Genomic DNA, 13,108 nt, shown 5'->3' on the forward strand with positions numbered 1-13,108 from the left:
CGCTTCCAGCAGATTGTCCGGTGCCTCTGGATGGACAGAGGTCACCGGCACAGGCGTCTCGCCCCTCTTAGAGGGAGGCCGCCTGCCCGAGCCCAAAACCGCTGGAGGTTCCTGCGCGGTGTTTGGCTGAGGGCCGAACTCGGAGCTCTCAGGGGCCCCGTCCCCTCGGCTCCCGGAGTCCAAAAGGTCGTCTTGAGGCACCTCCGGAGCTGTCTCCCCTCGATCCGGTGCCTCTTGAGATAACACATCGGCATCGTCGGCAGGATGAGGGGAGGTGGCGATCGGGACTGGATCGCTATCCATGTCCGACAAGCCCAAGGAGCCGTCCGATGATACATCGATGGTGGCTCGTGGCGGCCTGCATAATTGCGTTCGACGTTAGAGAAAGTAGTGCGACAAAGGAATCCTATGAGTTACTCTGGTATCCGAATACTTACGATCTCCCCGGGGGCTTGACCCTGGGCAACCACTCGTCTTCGCCTTCGTCGGCGGCGGCGGAACCGTCCGGAATGAGAGTCCTTCCCTTCTTGGACCCTCCGGCCTCCCCGGTTGGGGCGGCCTTCCTTTTCTTGTCTCCCCCAGTCGGTGGGGGAGCGTCTTCTTCTTCTTCTTCCTCGTCTTCGGGGGAAGAGTGCGCCGCAGATTCATTGGACGGTGAGTCCGACGACGCCTGGCGTCGGGAACTCTTTCGGGTTCCCTTGGCCTTCTTGGTCTTCTCCGGTATCTTCTGCCAGTCCTGTCAAAGGCACGGGAGTTTAGATCCCGCATAGAGTCCATCTATATAAAAAAATAAGTATCATGTGAAAGGTAAAGCAGCTTATCGCACTGGCTTGGCGCTTCGCGCTGAATCCGCGATCCTCAGTAATAGGGGGGACCTCGGCACTTTTGAACAGCACCCTCCAGGCGTCTTCATGAGTCGTGTCAAAGAGCCTGTTCAGAGTTCGGTGCTGCGCCGGATTGAACTCCCACAAGTTGAACTCCCGTTGTTGGCACGGGAGTATCCGGCGGATGAGCACAACTTGGACTATGTTGACAAGCTTGAGCTTCTTGTCCACCATGTTTTGAATACATGTTTGGAGTCCGGTCAGCTCTTTCGAACTACCCCAGGACAGGCCCTTCTCTTTCCAGGAGGTGAGCCATGTGGGGATGCCAGATCGGAACTCGAGGGTCGCTGCCCATGCAGGGTCGCGCGGCTCGGTGATATAGAACCACCCTGATTGCCACCCTTTATGGTTTCCACAAAGGAGCCCTCGAGCCATGTTACATTAGGCATCTTGCCCACCATGGCGCCTCCGCACTCCGCCTGTTGGCCACCCACCACCTTCGGCTTGACATTGAAGGTCTTCAGCCATAAGCCGAAGTGGGGCATGATGCGAAGGAAGGCCTCGCATACGACGATAAACGCCAAGATGTTGAGGATGAAGTTCGGGGCCAGATCATGGAAATCCAGGCCGTAATAAAACATGAGCCCCGGACGAAGGGATGGAGAGGGAATCCTAGTCCGCGGAGGAAATGGGTGAGGAATACTACCCTCTCATGGGGCCTGGGGTGGGGATGAGCTGCCCCTAATCTGGGAGCCGGTGCGCGATGTCGTCGGGCAGGTATCCGGCTCTCCTTAGTTTCTTGATGTCTCCCTCCGTGACGGAGGAGACCATCCACCTGCCTCCCGCTCCGGACATGCTTGGAGAAGGTCGAGGTGGGAAGTGCGAAGTTGGGCGCTAGAGCTCGAGTGTGCGAAAACGGATGAGCAAAGGAGGAAGAAGGCGTGGATAGAAAGGTGAATCATTATCCCTTTATATGGGCGGACGAAGCTAAGCGTCCCCACTTGCCTGGTAAAACTCGCTTATCCCCCAAGCGCCGCAATTGATGGCGCGGTTGGGTTACCCACACCCGTATTGATGAGAATCCCATAATAAGGGGACACGATCTCTGCTTTGACAAGACGTGTCGAAAAACTGCCTCGCGTTATGTGCGGGGCTGGTTAAAAGAAACGGTTCGAATAATCACTGGGCCATGACGTAACGTCATGCTGCCAAAACAAGCCAGCAAATTAGATCTGCGAAAATATTATTCTCTCTACGGTGGAATGTGGAACTTATTTTGCAGGGTCGGACACTATCCTCGTATTCAAATTCTTCTGTGATGTATTCGGAGAAGGAACCCGCCTTGCAATGCCGAAGACAATACTGCGCGCCAGACTCATCGTCATTGAAGCCTGGTTCAGGGGCTACTGAGGGAGTCCTGGATTAGGGGGTCTTCGGACAGCCGGACTATCTCCATTGGCCGGACTGTTAGACTATGAAGATACAAGATTGAAGACTTCGTCTCGTGTCCGGGTGGGACTCTACTTAGCGTGGAAGGCAAGCTAGTCAATACGGATATGGATATCTCCTCCTTTGTAACCGACCTTGTGTAACCCTAACCCTCTCCGGTGTCTATATAAACTGAAGGGTTTTAGTCCGTAGGACAACAACCATACCATACAATCATACCATAGGCTAGCTTCTAGGGTTTAGCCTCTCTGATCTCGTGGTAGATCTACTCTTGTACTACCCATATCATCAATATCAATCAAGCAGGACGTAGGGTATTACCTCCCTCAAGAGGGCCCGAACCTGGGTAAAACATCGTGTCCCCTGCCTCCTGTTACCATCCGGCCTAGACGCACAGTTCGGGACCCCCTACCCGAGATCCGACAGTTTTGACACCGACAGGGAGGGTAACAAGCTTGTCGGTTCTGCTCTATGGGGTCGGGATCAGTGCCACAGATACACATATCTTACAAAAGTGATGTATTACTGTGGGTGTCATCGGGGTGGTTTTTGGTAGCTACGCCCGGAATTAAAATGCAACCGTATGCCAACATACTTATGCATGGTTATTATTTAAAATAGGGGCGCACAAGTAGACAACATTTAATTATGGCGGCACAAGATCTCACAATTACAGGGCGTGGATATACTAAGACTCGGTACTACTCGAGTGACTTAGTCTACCTCGTTAATATCTAAGCGGGCATGCCTTGTGGACGTCAAGGCTTGTCCATGGGTTTCACCGTCGGGGTTAGCTAGACGGAGTTGAGGGGCTGCAGGGTCGGGGTAGCGATGATGACCATCGTGGGGGTTGTTGGCCACAATCCCGTTGGAGCGTGTTCCCAAAAGGCGACGAAGCTCTTCTGGGGACACCAAAGCATTTTGGTCGATGGCTGGGACAGACCTCAAGGACTCGATCGGTTGTCCGAATAGCACGACTGGGTTGTCGGTGTCGGGTTCATCTTCTCCTTTTGCCGGGGCTCGGCGAACCAGTTCTCCACGGGCTGCGATCAGATCAAGGTGATTTGATCGAACGGTTCCTCTAGTGCACTTACATAGCGCACCAGATGCAACAATGCAGGATCCGTCTCGTGATCTCCATTGGAAACCTGGGGTGGCCTACCATACCCGTCACGGCTGGGGTAGTAGTAGAACGAGCGACAGTTAACTCTGGGCGACAAGTGCCGGAGTTGAACTACAGCCTCTCGAGCGGCCAGTTGGATGGCTTGTGGCTCAAAGGAAGTTGTCCTTTCGGTGAACCTGTAGGGGCGTTCTGGCGATAGACCCCTACCGTAGACGTGCACAGTGGCCCAGAATTGACGGCTCTCACCGCACATGGGCCCTTGGTACACAACATATTCTGGGGGCTCTTCTAAAGCAAAGGCACGGCGGGTGAGGTTTGCTAGCACGGTCACAAAACCTCCAAGGTTGGTTGCTGTGGTTTCATTGTGAACAATGGGGCCAAGCATATTTGCTTGGTTTTGGCATAGAGGCTGTGCTGTGCTGGGTTGAGGCTAGCGTGCCCCTTTTATAGAAAAAGGGGGCGGAGTCTTCCTTCGCACGCTTGCGAAAGAGACAATTTAGGTGTCGGTCACTGGCACGTGATCGACAGGTTAGGCTGATAGGTTGGGCACCGATTGCCAAAAGGTGTCCGGGTCACTGTGTGGCTATCTTACACGAGAAGCTTGGCCGGGGTTAGGTTAAGGTCTGGTGGGTTGATTAACCTAGGTTTATTGACCTGGACAAGATAGGATTAGCCAATGGTCAGCCTGGCTCTGATACCAAGGTTGTCAGGACAGAATTTTCAGGATATTAATTTCCTAGAAAATGGCCCTTGTGCTCACCAGCCCCAGGATTACTGTTAGCTAATGAGTCACCAACTTGATACAGAAACTCCAAGCAAAATACAAAAAAATGTAGTACAAGACCATTCTGGCCTATGAGTACAACAAATGGTTTCTAGTGGTTGATGGCGGAAGCGGTTTGCGGTTCATCGGCCTCTATGGGACTCCATTTCCCACAGGAACAGCTGACCTGGATAACTCCTATCTTCGCGAGGCTGTTGTCACCATTGCGTAGGTTCCGGAGCTGTCATCGCAACGCTCCTCTCCACGCAAGAAATCTGGCCAAGACAATAGCCAGGGACAAGCCAGTGAGTACTTTGAATGTACTCGCAAACATTATGAACACAGGTATAATATACAAATGATAATCATGCTTTGAAATATTCTATGATCACACGTCAGTCACCAAATAAACATCCATGTTGCACGCAAGCAGGTTATTCATATACAACATGAATATGCAATAAGGGGGTAGAAATAGAATGCATCGATCGGGTGTCTGAAGCGATGCCTCGAAAGGATAATAATATAGAGTATGCCTCAGTCGGGCATCTGAGCGATGTCACATAAAGGGCTTATAAAGGAAATATGTAGCAAACATGCCGCAATCGGGCGTCTGTGCGACACCACATAAAGGGCTTATAGATTAAGTAAATAACAAGCATGCCACAGCCGGGCGTCTCAGCGACACCACATAAAGGGCTTATAAAGTAAATGAATAACAAGCATGCCACAGTCGGGCGTCTCCGCGACACCACATAAAGGGCTTATATAAGAGTAATCATAGTGAACATCCAGGAGGTAGAACCGTCCCAGGGATACTCAATACTTCAAATAATGTAAATTGTTTGTCCATAATAATAGTAATCATAATCATCATAAGTCACAACTCGTGATCCATGTTTTGGTTTAGCAGTTTTTCCTCCGAAGACCGACACTAAGACCGACACTTGACTCATCCCAGACTGTAGTCCTTAACCATGGACACGGCTATTCGAATAGATATAATCTCTGCAGAGGGTGTACTCTTTACCCACGAGTAATGGATTCCTTTAGTCCATCGGGACTAGTTCCGTCTATGGTCTTTTAGTTGAAAACACACCTGACCGCACACACCAGCCTAACTTACCGGCGTCTGGAATCACCCACGACACCAGTTAAGCGAAACTCTAAGTGGGGAGGCTACAACCTCGACTATCATGGGATCACAAAATTTATAACGCGCGCAAACTAGGGGAGCTACCCCCTCGGCTCCAACTGGAAACACCCATGCCCCTGGACCAGGTGGCATGCCTACCGGATGCAGCTGGTATCTTCCACCATGGCCTCTCTGTACGGTGTGTGCTAGGAAGGGGTTGACAACTTACTGAACCGTACCCTACCTAGGGTAGGGACAAGTGGTAGTACGAGACAAGTATGCGGGTTACTGGAATAAGACTCGATCTATGGTCGACTCAGGAGGTTAAAGCATTTCCTGCATGATAAGCATAAGAAATATATTTCACACCAATCAGACAGAATCACCACTCATCATACCTCACCATGCCTTACCGGACATAACCGTCTCGACGAAGAACTAGAGACAAGCTCGTGTCTACCCAAGACAGAGACTTTCCCAGATTCCTCCCGGTAGGCATGAAAGACATACGAGGGTGATTACTATCAGAAGCATAGCAAAATCCAACAGCAAGGAATCTTCGTTATGCACTCATGAGTATGATCATATCGTCACATAAAATAACGAATACTTCGTGTCAAGGTGGTGTTGTATTTGCATCAAACGACACACAACCAATATTATGTCGGGGTTCAGAATGCTTGCCTTCCAAGAGTATGCAAGTGGGGGTGCACTTTTTGGAAGTTGCTTCCTTCTTCAAAATCCTATTTTTAAGAAAAATTAAATTAAGACATAGTTTCAAAACAGTACAAAAAAAGTTGTTCAGAAAATTTTCAAATAAATATGAAAATAAACTAGACAAAATTTGAGAAACAACAGAAAAGGAATCAAAACAATTGGACTTATATTTTAAAAGTTATAGCCAGTCAAAGTATGTTTTTAATAAAAATCAGAAAAAGAAAACGGTTCAGGGAGTAATATGTTTTCGAATAGGAGGAAACGTACTCTGGGTTTTACGCTTCCACTAAAGCCACCACGGGTCGTCGCTGGGTCACTGACAGTGGGTCCATCGGGCCCACTGGTCAGGTTTGACCAGTCGCCCGTGCCTTCTTTCTCCTCTGGCCGAGCAGAGGCGTTGCTCCGGCGATTGCCGCCGATGAATGGCGGCTCCCCACGGGATTCCGAGGGCAGGGATGGATCCGCCAGTCCAGGGCGGTCCTCCCAGTGGTCCAGAGGGTCGCGGGGACGAAGGGGGTCGCCGGCGGCGAGCTCTGCGGCGGACGGCATCTTTGAGATCAATTGGGGGCTTGGGCTACGGTGGCTCTCGGTCGAACCTGAGAGGTTGGGCAGCTCCGCATGGTCGAGGGGAGTCGGATGGTGGCGCTGGAAGGACTAGGAAGGCTCTGCTCGCGATGCATGGCACCGGAACGTGGTGTCGGCCGAACGGACCGAAGACGAGGAAGAAGGCCTCCCTCCGTCGATTGCTGGCTATGGGGGCTCTAGAGGGATGGCCTGAGGTCGCCTGAACGTCTGGACGAGCTCGGGGGCTCCTATTTATAGCGCAACTAGGTCGGTTCCGTGGCGGCCGGGGATAAGATCAACGGCGAGCTGCTACTGTGGCCGTAGACAACGTGGCGTTGCAGGGGGCGGCTTGGAGGAGCAAATGGATGAGCGCGGGCTGTTCAGGGGCGAGCTGGCGCGCGGCTGTGGCTCGGGCGGCGCCGTCCATGGCAGGAGCATGCTGCGGCCATCCGCTAGCTGCCATGGCCGACCTGACGGTGGCGCTGCGGGGCTCCAGGGGTGGCTTGGATGGTTCTGGTGAGCGGATGAGGATGGGCGCGGCTCTGCAGGCGAGCAAGGGCCAGGGCGCGGGGTAAGCGAACGCGGCGGCTCGGTTGCGCGCGCGCGTGCAAAACGTGTGCTCTGGGCGCGCCCAGAGCACGCGCACCATTTGCTCGATGGAATGCCAACGTGTGCTAGAGGGCTAGGATGAGGCTGGTAGTTAACAGGTCTAGGTTAGAGGTAGCTAGGAGCTTAGTGTACACGTTGGTTTGGCTGTTGTGGCAAGCCCATAATGCAAACTCATGAGCATGCCAATTCTGCTCATGAACACCAAGTGCTCGACAGAATACCAGGAGCTTCTAGGTATCTCCTCTGGTGGCCAAAGTCTCCAGTTTGGGGTCTCTTTGGATGATAAATAGGGTGGCAAGGTTAGCTTGACAAAAACAAAAACTCCCTAGTGCAAGTTTTTGAGAAAACCAAATCTGGACAGAAAATAAAGGGCATTATTGCATGTGCTAAAAATCTTCTGGTGGGTCCAATCTCCTAGACTTAAGGGTTTGGTAGAGTGGTCTATGAGCAGGAGAAAAATCATGGGTAATAGGGCAAGATAGAATATGGTTGCAGTAGAAAATACCCAACTGGACCAGAGAGCAAAAGAGGATGATTTGCTCAAATTTTTCAAAGAACGCCAATGGGTTTTTGCATAAAGTTGAATCATACACTACTACTAACATCCCCAAATTTTGGTGGAATTTTTAAAGAAATATTTAAATAGGTTGTAGTGCAAATTACAAACTGGACCAGATTTGAAAACTTGGGGTAGGGCTCAAAATTTCCAAATGACTAAAAGAGATTTTTTGCATAAAAGTGATGTGGGAACATCACATGACATCCCCAAATTTTGGTGGGGATTTTAAAGAAGTATTTGAAAGGGTTGTAGTGCAACAGAGGCTCTGAAACTTATGAAAATCACTTTTAAAGGAATAAAGCTCAGGAAAAATAATTGTAGAAATAATTCCACTGATAGAAGAAATGTTCTTGGGTAGATATACAAGTCCAACAATATTTTTGAAAGGTTTTCACTTGGAGTGAAAACTCCACAATTCAGGAGAAAAGAGTGATTCTGAACTAAAAGAAAATCTAGAAAATAAAAATTTAATTTACCAAGGCAAAATTTTAATTAATAAATCATGGTTAAATTTTTGGGGTGTTGCAGTATGGTGGACTATCATGGCAAAACTGTGGTTAGGGATATTTGGAATACCCATGAGATCCCATCTGGGGCCTTTTCCGGTGATCTGCCGGGGGGGATTCGATCACGGAGGGCTTCTACATCAACACCATAGCCTCTCCGATGATGTGTGAGTAGTTTACCACAGACCTTCGGGTCCATAGTTATTAGCTAGATTGCTTCTTCTCTGTCTTTGGTTCTCAATACAAAGTTCTTCTTGATATTCTTGGAGATCTATTTGATGTAATATTCTTTTGCGGTGTGTTTGCCGAGATCCGATGAATTTTGGATTTATGATCAAGTTTATCTATGAACAATATTTGGTTCTTCTCTGAATTCTTATATGCATGATTTGATATCTTTGCAAGTCTCTTCGTATTATCGGTTTAGTTTGGCCTACTAGATAGATATTTCTTGCAATGGGAGAAGTGCTTAGCTTTGGGTTCAATCTTGCGGTGTCCTATCCCAGTGACAGTAGGGGCAACAAGGCACGTATTGTATTGTCGCCATCAAGGATAAAAAGATGGGGTTCATATCATGTCGCTTTAGTTTATCCCTCTACATCATGTCATCTTGCCTAAAGCATTACTCTGTTCTTATGAACTTAATACTCTAGATGCATGCTGGATAGTGGTCGATGTGTGGAGTAATAGTAGTAGATGCAAAATCTTTTCGGTCTACTTAACACGGATGGGATGCCTATATTTCATAATCATTGCCTAGATATTCTCATAACTATGTGCTCTTTTATCAATTGCTTGGCAGTAATTTGTTCACCCACAGTAATACATGTTATCATGAGAGAAGCCACTAGTGAAACCTATGGCCCCCGGGTCTATTCTATATCATATAAGTTTTTGATCTACAATTCTAGTTTACTATTTATTTTATTTTGCAATCTTTACTTTACAATCTATACAACAAAAATACCAAAAATATTTATCTTATTATCTTTATCATATCACTTTTGCAAGTGGCCGTGAAGGGATTGACAACCCCTTTACCGCGTTGGTTGCAAGGTTCTTGATTGTTTGTGCAGGTACTAGGTGACTTGTGTGTAGTCTCGTACTGGATTTATACCTTGGTTCTCAAAAACTGAGGGAAATACTTACGCTACTTTCCTGCATCACCCTTTCCTCTTCAAGGGAAAACCAACGCATTATCAAGAGGTAGCAAGAAGGATTTCTGGCGTCGTTGCCAGGGAGATCTACACTCAAGTCAAGACATACCAAGTACCCATCACAAACTCTTCTCCCTTGCATTACATTATTTGCCATTTGCCTCTCGTTTTCCTCTCCCCCACTTCATCTTTGCCGTTTTATTCGCCCCTTTTTCTGTTCCCCTCTTTTCGCTTGCCTCTTTGTGTGTCCGTGTGTTAGGTCGTTTATTTGCCCAGATGGCTAGTTCCCCTATCATTGTTAACACTCCCAATAATGAAGTTCTTAATTTTAAACAAAGGGAGGGAGAAATTTTAAAAGATGCTTGGTCTAGAATTTGCAATGCTCAAAATAGATCTATTAAAGAGCAATCTACTTCCGCTCTTCTTCGGAATTTTTGCGTAGGCATCGCTCCTTGGTATAGATATGTTCTTGACACCATTACCGGAGGGAATTTCTTGGGAAGCCATACTTTTGATTCTTATAATGCTATCATAGTTTGTTAGGCCCACCACCTTTTTTGGTCAATGGAACTATTTTAACTTTGGAACATGTGATGCAAAGGCTTTATATTATTGAAAATAAAATTGCCACGGTAGAGTTAATTGAAAATTTGGATAAAAAGATCCACAACCAAATTACTCAATATGGATCTAAGGTAGGATTCACTCTGAAAAAATCTTAAGGAAAAGGAACCCATAGTCAATGAAACGATAGGTCAAGATTCCACTAGAATTGATAAACTCGAAGATATTATTACCAACTTGGGGTCCGCTTTCTCTGCCGTTAAAAACACCTCAAATCCTCCTCCTACCAAAGTTTCCAAATTTATCTATGTTCCTAAAAATAAGGGTGAATCTTCTAGTAAGAAAAGTGAAGATCTCAAATCAATAAGTGTTCACCCCAACTTTTTAGATATCATTAAGGAACTGTTATGACCGGCATATTAGGGGCTTAGCCCAATGGGCTGTGGCCCAAGTTATCTTATCGTTATTAGGGGCTTAGCCCAATTATCTTATCATTATTAGGGTCGTTTGCTTAGGAGTCAAGTAAACCTCTCTATATAAGGAGAGGAGATGTATCGATCTAATCAAGCAAGAAGCAATCAGTATTTGCTCGGCTTCCCTTAGGGAGCCGGGAGACCTAACCCTAGCCGCCTCTTGCGCTGCCGCCGCCTCTTCTCCACCACGCAAGGACGGCGCCTAGCCGCCGGCCGCCGCGCCCTCGACCTCGTCTTCCTCCATCTTTCCCCTACAATCTCCACCCTAGAACCAGGAGAACCCTAGCTCCTAACACCTTGGTATCAGGTAGCTCAGTTCCGATCATGTCTTCGCCGCCGCCCATCCCGTCGCTTCTGCTGCCGAACGTCACCACCGCGCCATTGGCCTTCTTCACCGCGCCGCTGCCCTCCCTGTTCGCGTTGTTGGTCGCATCCTCCGGCGCCGCCACCACCCAGATGACAGCGCGCTCCACCGCACCACCGGCTGCCGTCTACTCCCCGGCGGAGATCACAGGGGTCCCCAACGATCTCGTCACCGCCGTCCAAGGGATACGGCTATACCTAGCCGGCCCCTATGGGCCGCCGGCCGCCGCGATCGGGCCAGCCGCCATGCCGTGGTATTCGGCACCCGCGGCGCCGACCGGGCCTCTACACCACCATTGGCCGCTTCAGTTGCCGCCCGCCGCCGCGTCCCAATGGCCGCAGTGGCCGGCGCCGGCCCACGCCGCGTCACCCACGCCACCCGAGTCCTCGCCGCCACCGCCCTGGCAGCCGCTGCACCCCGGGGCCACCGCGACGCTGGTCGGGCCACTGCAGCCCTCGCTGCAGCTACAGCCAGCCCGCGCCACTACCCCGATCTGGCCACAATGGCCGGCCGCGGCCATCGCAGCCCCCGCCGCCTCCGCCGTTTCCAGGCAGCATCCGCCGCCCAGCACCGGGCTGACTACAACCGCGCCGACGGGCATGCCGATTCAGCAAGTGCGGTTCCCGCCCTCGTCGTCCCAGTTTCCGACCTGGTTGGCCGGGACGTCACCACCGCCAGTCTACACCATGGCCACGGACCAGCCGGCGCCCTCCCTGCCGTACGACGGGCCTTCTGGCTCCGCGGGTTTCCACGCTGGCTTTGAGGGGCCACCACTTTCCTGCGGACCACCTGTGCACACTGGACCAACACCATCATCTTCGCTGCACCGTACCGCCGAGCCGTACACTCACAGAGATCATGCTCAGACACCGTCGCGCTTCGCCAAGCTCGCCTTCGCCACCTACAACGGCGCCGAGGACCCCCTCAACTGGCTCGACCAGTGCGAGCAGTTCTTCCGAGGGCAACGGACGCTTGCGTCAGACCGCACCTGGCTCGCCTCTTATCACCTCCGCGGCGCCGCACAGACGTGGTACTACGCCCTCGAGTAGGACGAGGGCGGCATGCCCCCATGGCAGCGTTTTTGCGAGTTCTGCCTCCTTTGATTTGGACTGCCGATATGTGGGAGCCGGCTGGCGGAGTTGGGCCGCCTCCCCTTCACCTCTACGGTGTAGGACTACACCGACCGCTTTCAGGCCCTGGCATGGCACGCGTCCGGCATGACGGCTCACCAGCGGGCCGAACTCTTCGTCGGCGGTCTACCAGATCATATTCGCGTGGACGTCAAGCTGCAGGGGGCCCAGGAACTCCAGACGGCCATGTACTACGCCCGCGCGTTCGAGCGTCGCGCAATGGCCATCCAGCAGGCATCACCGTCCCAGGCCGCTGGGCCGCCACCCTGGCCGGATGTTCCCGTGCAGGGTCGGCCTGCTCAGGCTTCCGCGGCACCCCTTGCCACAACTGCGGCGCGCCCGTTCCGCCGGCTCACCTCGGCCGAGCTACTCGAGCGTCGCTGCCAAGGGTTGTGCTTCAACTGCGACGAGACCTACATGCCCGACCACGTCTGCCATCGACTCTTCTACCTGGAGGCTGCAGACTACATTGATGAGGACGACATCACCGCCGAGCTCGGCGACCTGGCCGCCCCAGCTGTCGCGGAGGTCTTTGATGCTTGTTGGTCACCTCGAGAAGTTAAGCAAGCGCTTCCCCGCCTTACAGCTCGAGGACGAGCTGTTTGTGCAGGCGGGGAGAAGTGTTATGACCGGCATATTAGGGGCTTAGCCCAGTGCTCTGTGGCCCAAGTTATCTTATCATTATTAGGGGCTTAGCCCAATTATCTTATCGTTATTAGGGTCGTTTGCTTAGGAGTCAAGTAAACCACTCTATATAAGGAGAGGAGATGTATTGATCTAATCAAGCAAGAAGCAATCAGTATTTGCTCGGCTTCCCTTAGGGAGCCGGGAGACCTAACCCTAGCCGCCTCTTGCGCCGCCACCGCCTCTTCTCCACCACGCAAGGATGGCGCCTAGCCGCCGGCCGGCGCGCCCTTGACCTCGTCTTCCTCCATCTTTCCCCTACAATCTCCGCCCTAGAACCAGCAGAACCCTAGCTCCTAACAGGAACCTTTTGCCACAAATGAATTTCTTGATTTCCTACCTAGGAGTTTGATCATTACCAAAAACAAAGAACCTCCTAAGGGTTATAAGTGTTCAATTGAAGAATTGCATACCAAAGATGACAATACCTAGATCTATTCTTGCTTTTATGCCTAGCTAGGGGCGTTAAACGATAGCGCTTGTTGGG

General features: G+C 50.8%; 1 pseudogene; it reads left to right on the forward strand.

Moving 5' to 3' along the window:
• Positions 1 to 11,138: 11,138 nt before the first annotated feature.
• Positions 11,139 to 12,633, forward strand: LOC147979613 (uncharacterized; annotated as a pseudogene).
• Positions 12,634 to 13,108: the final 475 nt, after the last annotated feature.

The sequence above is a fragment of the Triticum urartu genome, chromosome 3A, assembly GCF_056163025.1.
Source record: "Triticum urartu cultivar PI428250 chromosome 3A, HENAU_Tu73, whole genome shotgun sequence".
Taxonomy (NCBI): domain Eukaryota; kingdom Viridiplantae; phylum Streptophyta; class Magnoliopsida; order Poales; family Poaceae; genus Triticum; species Triticum urartu.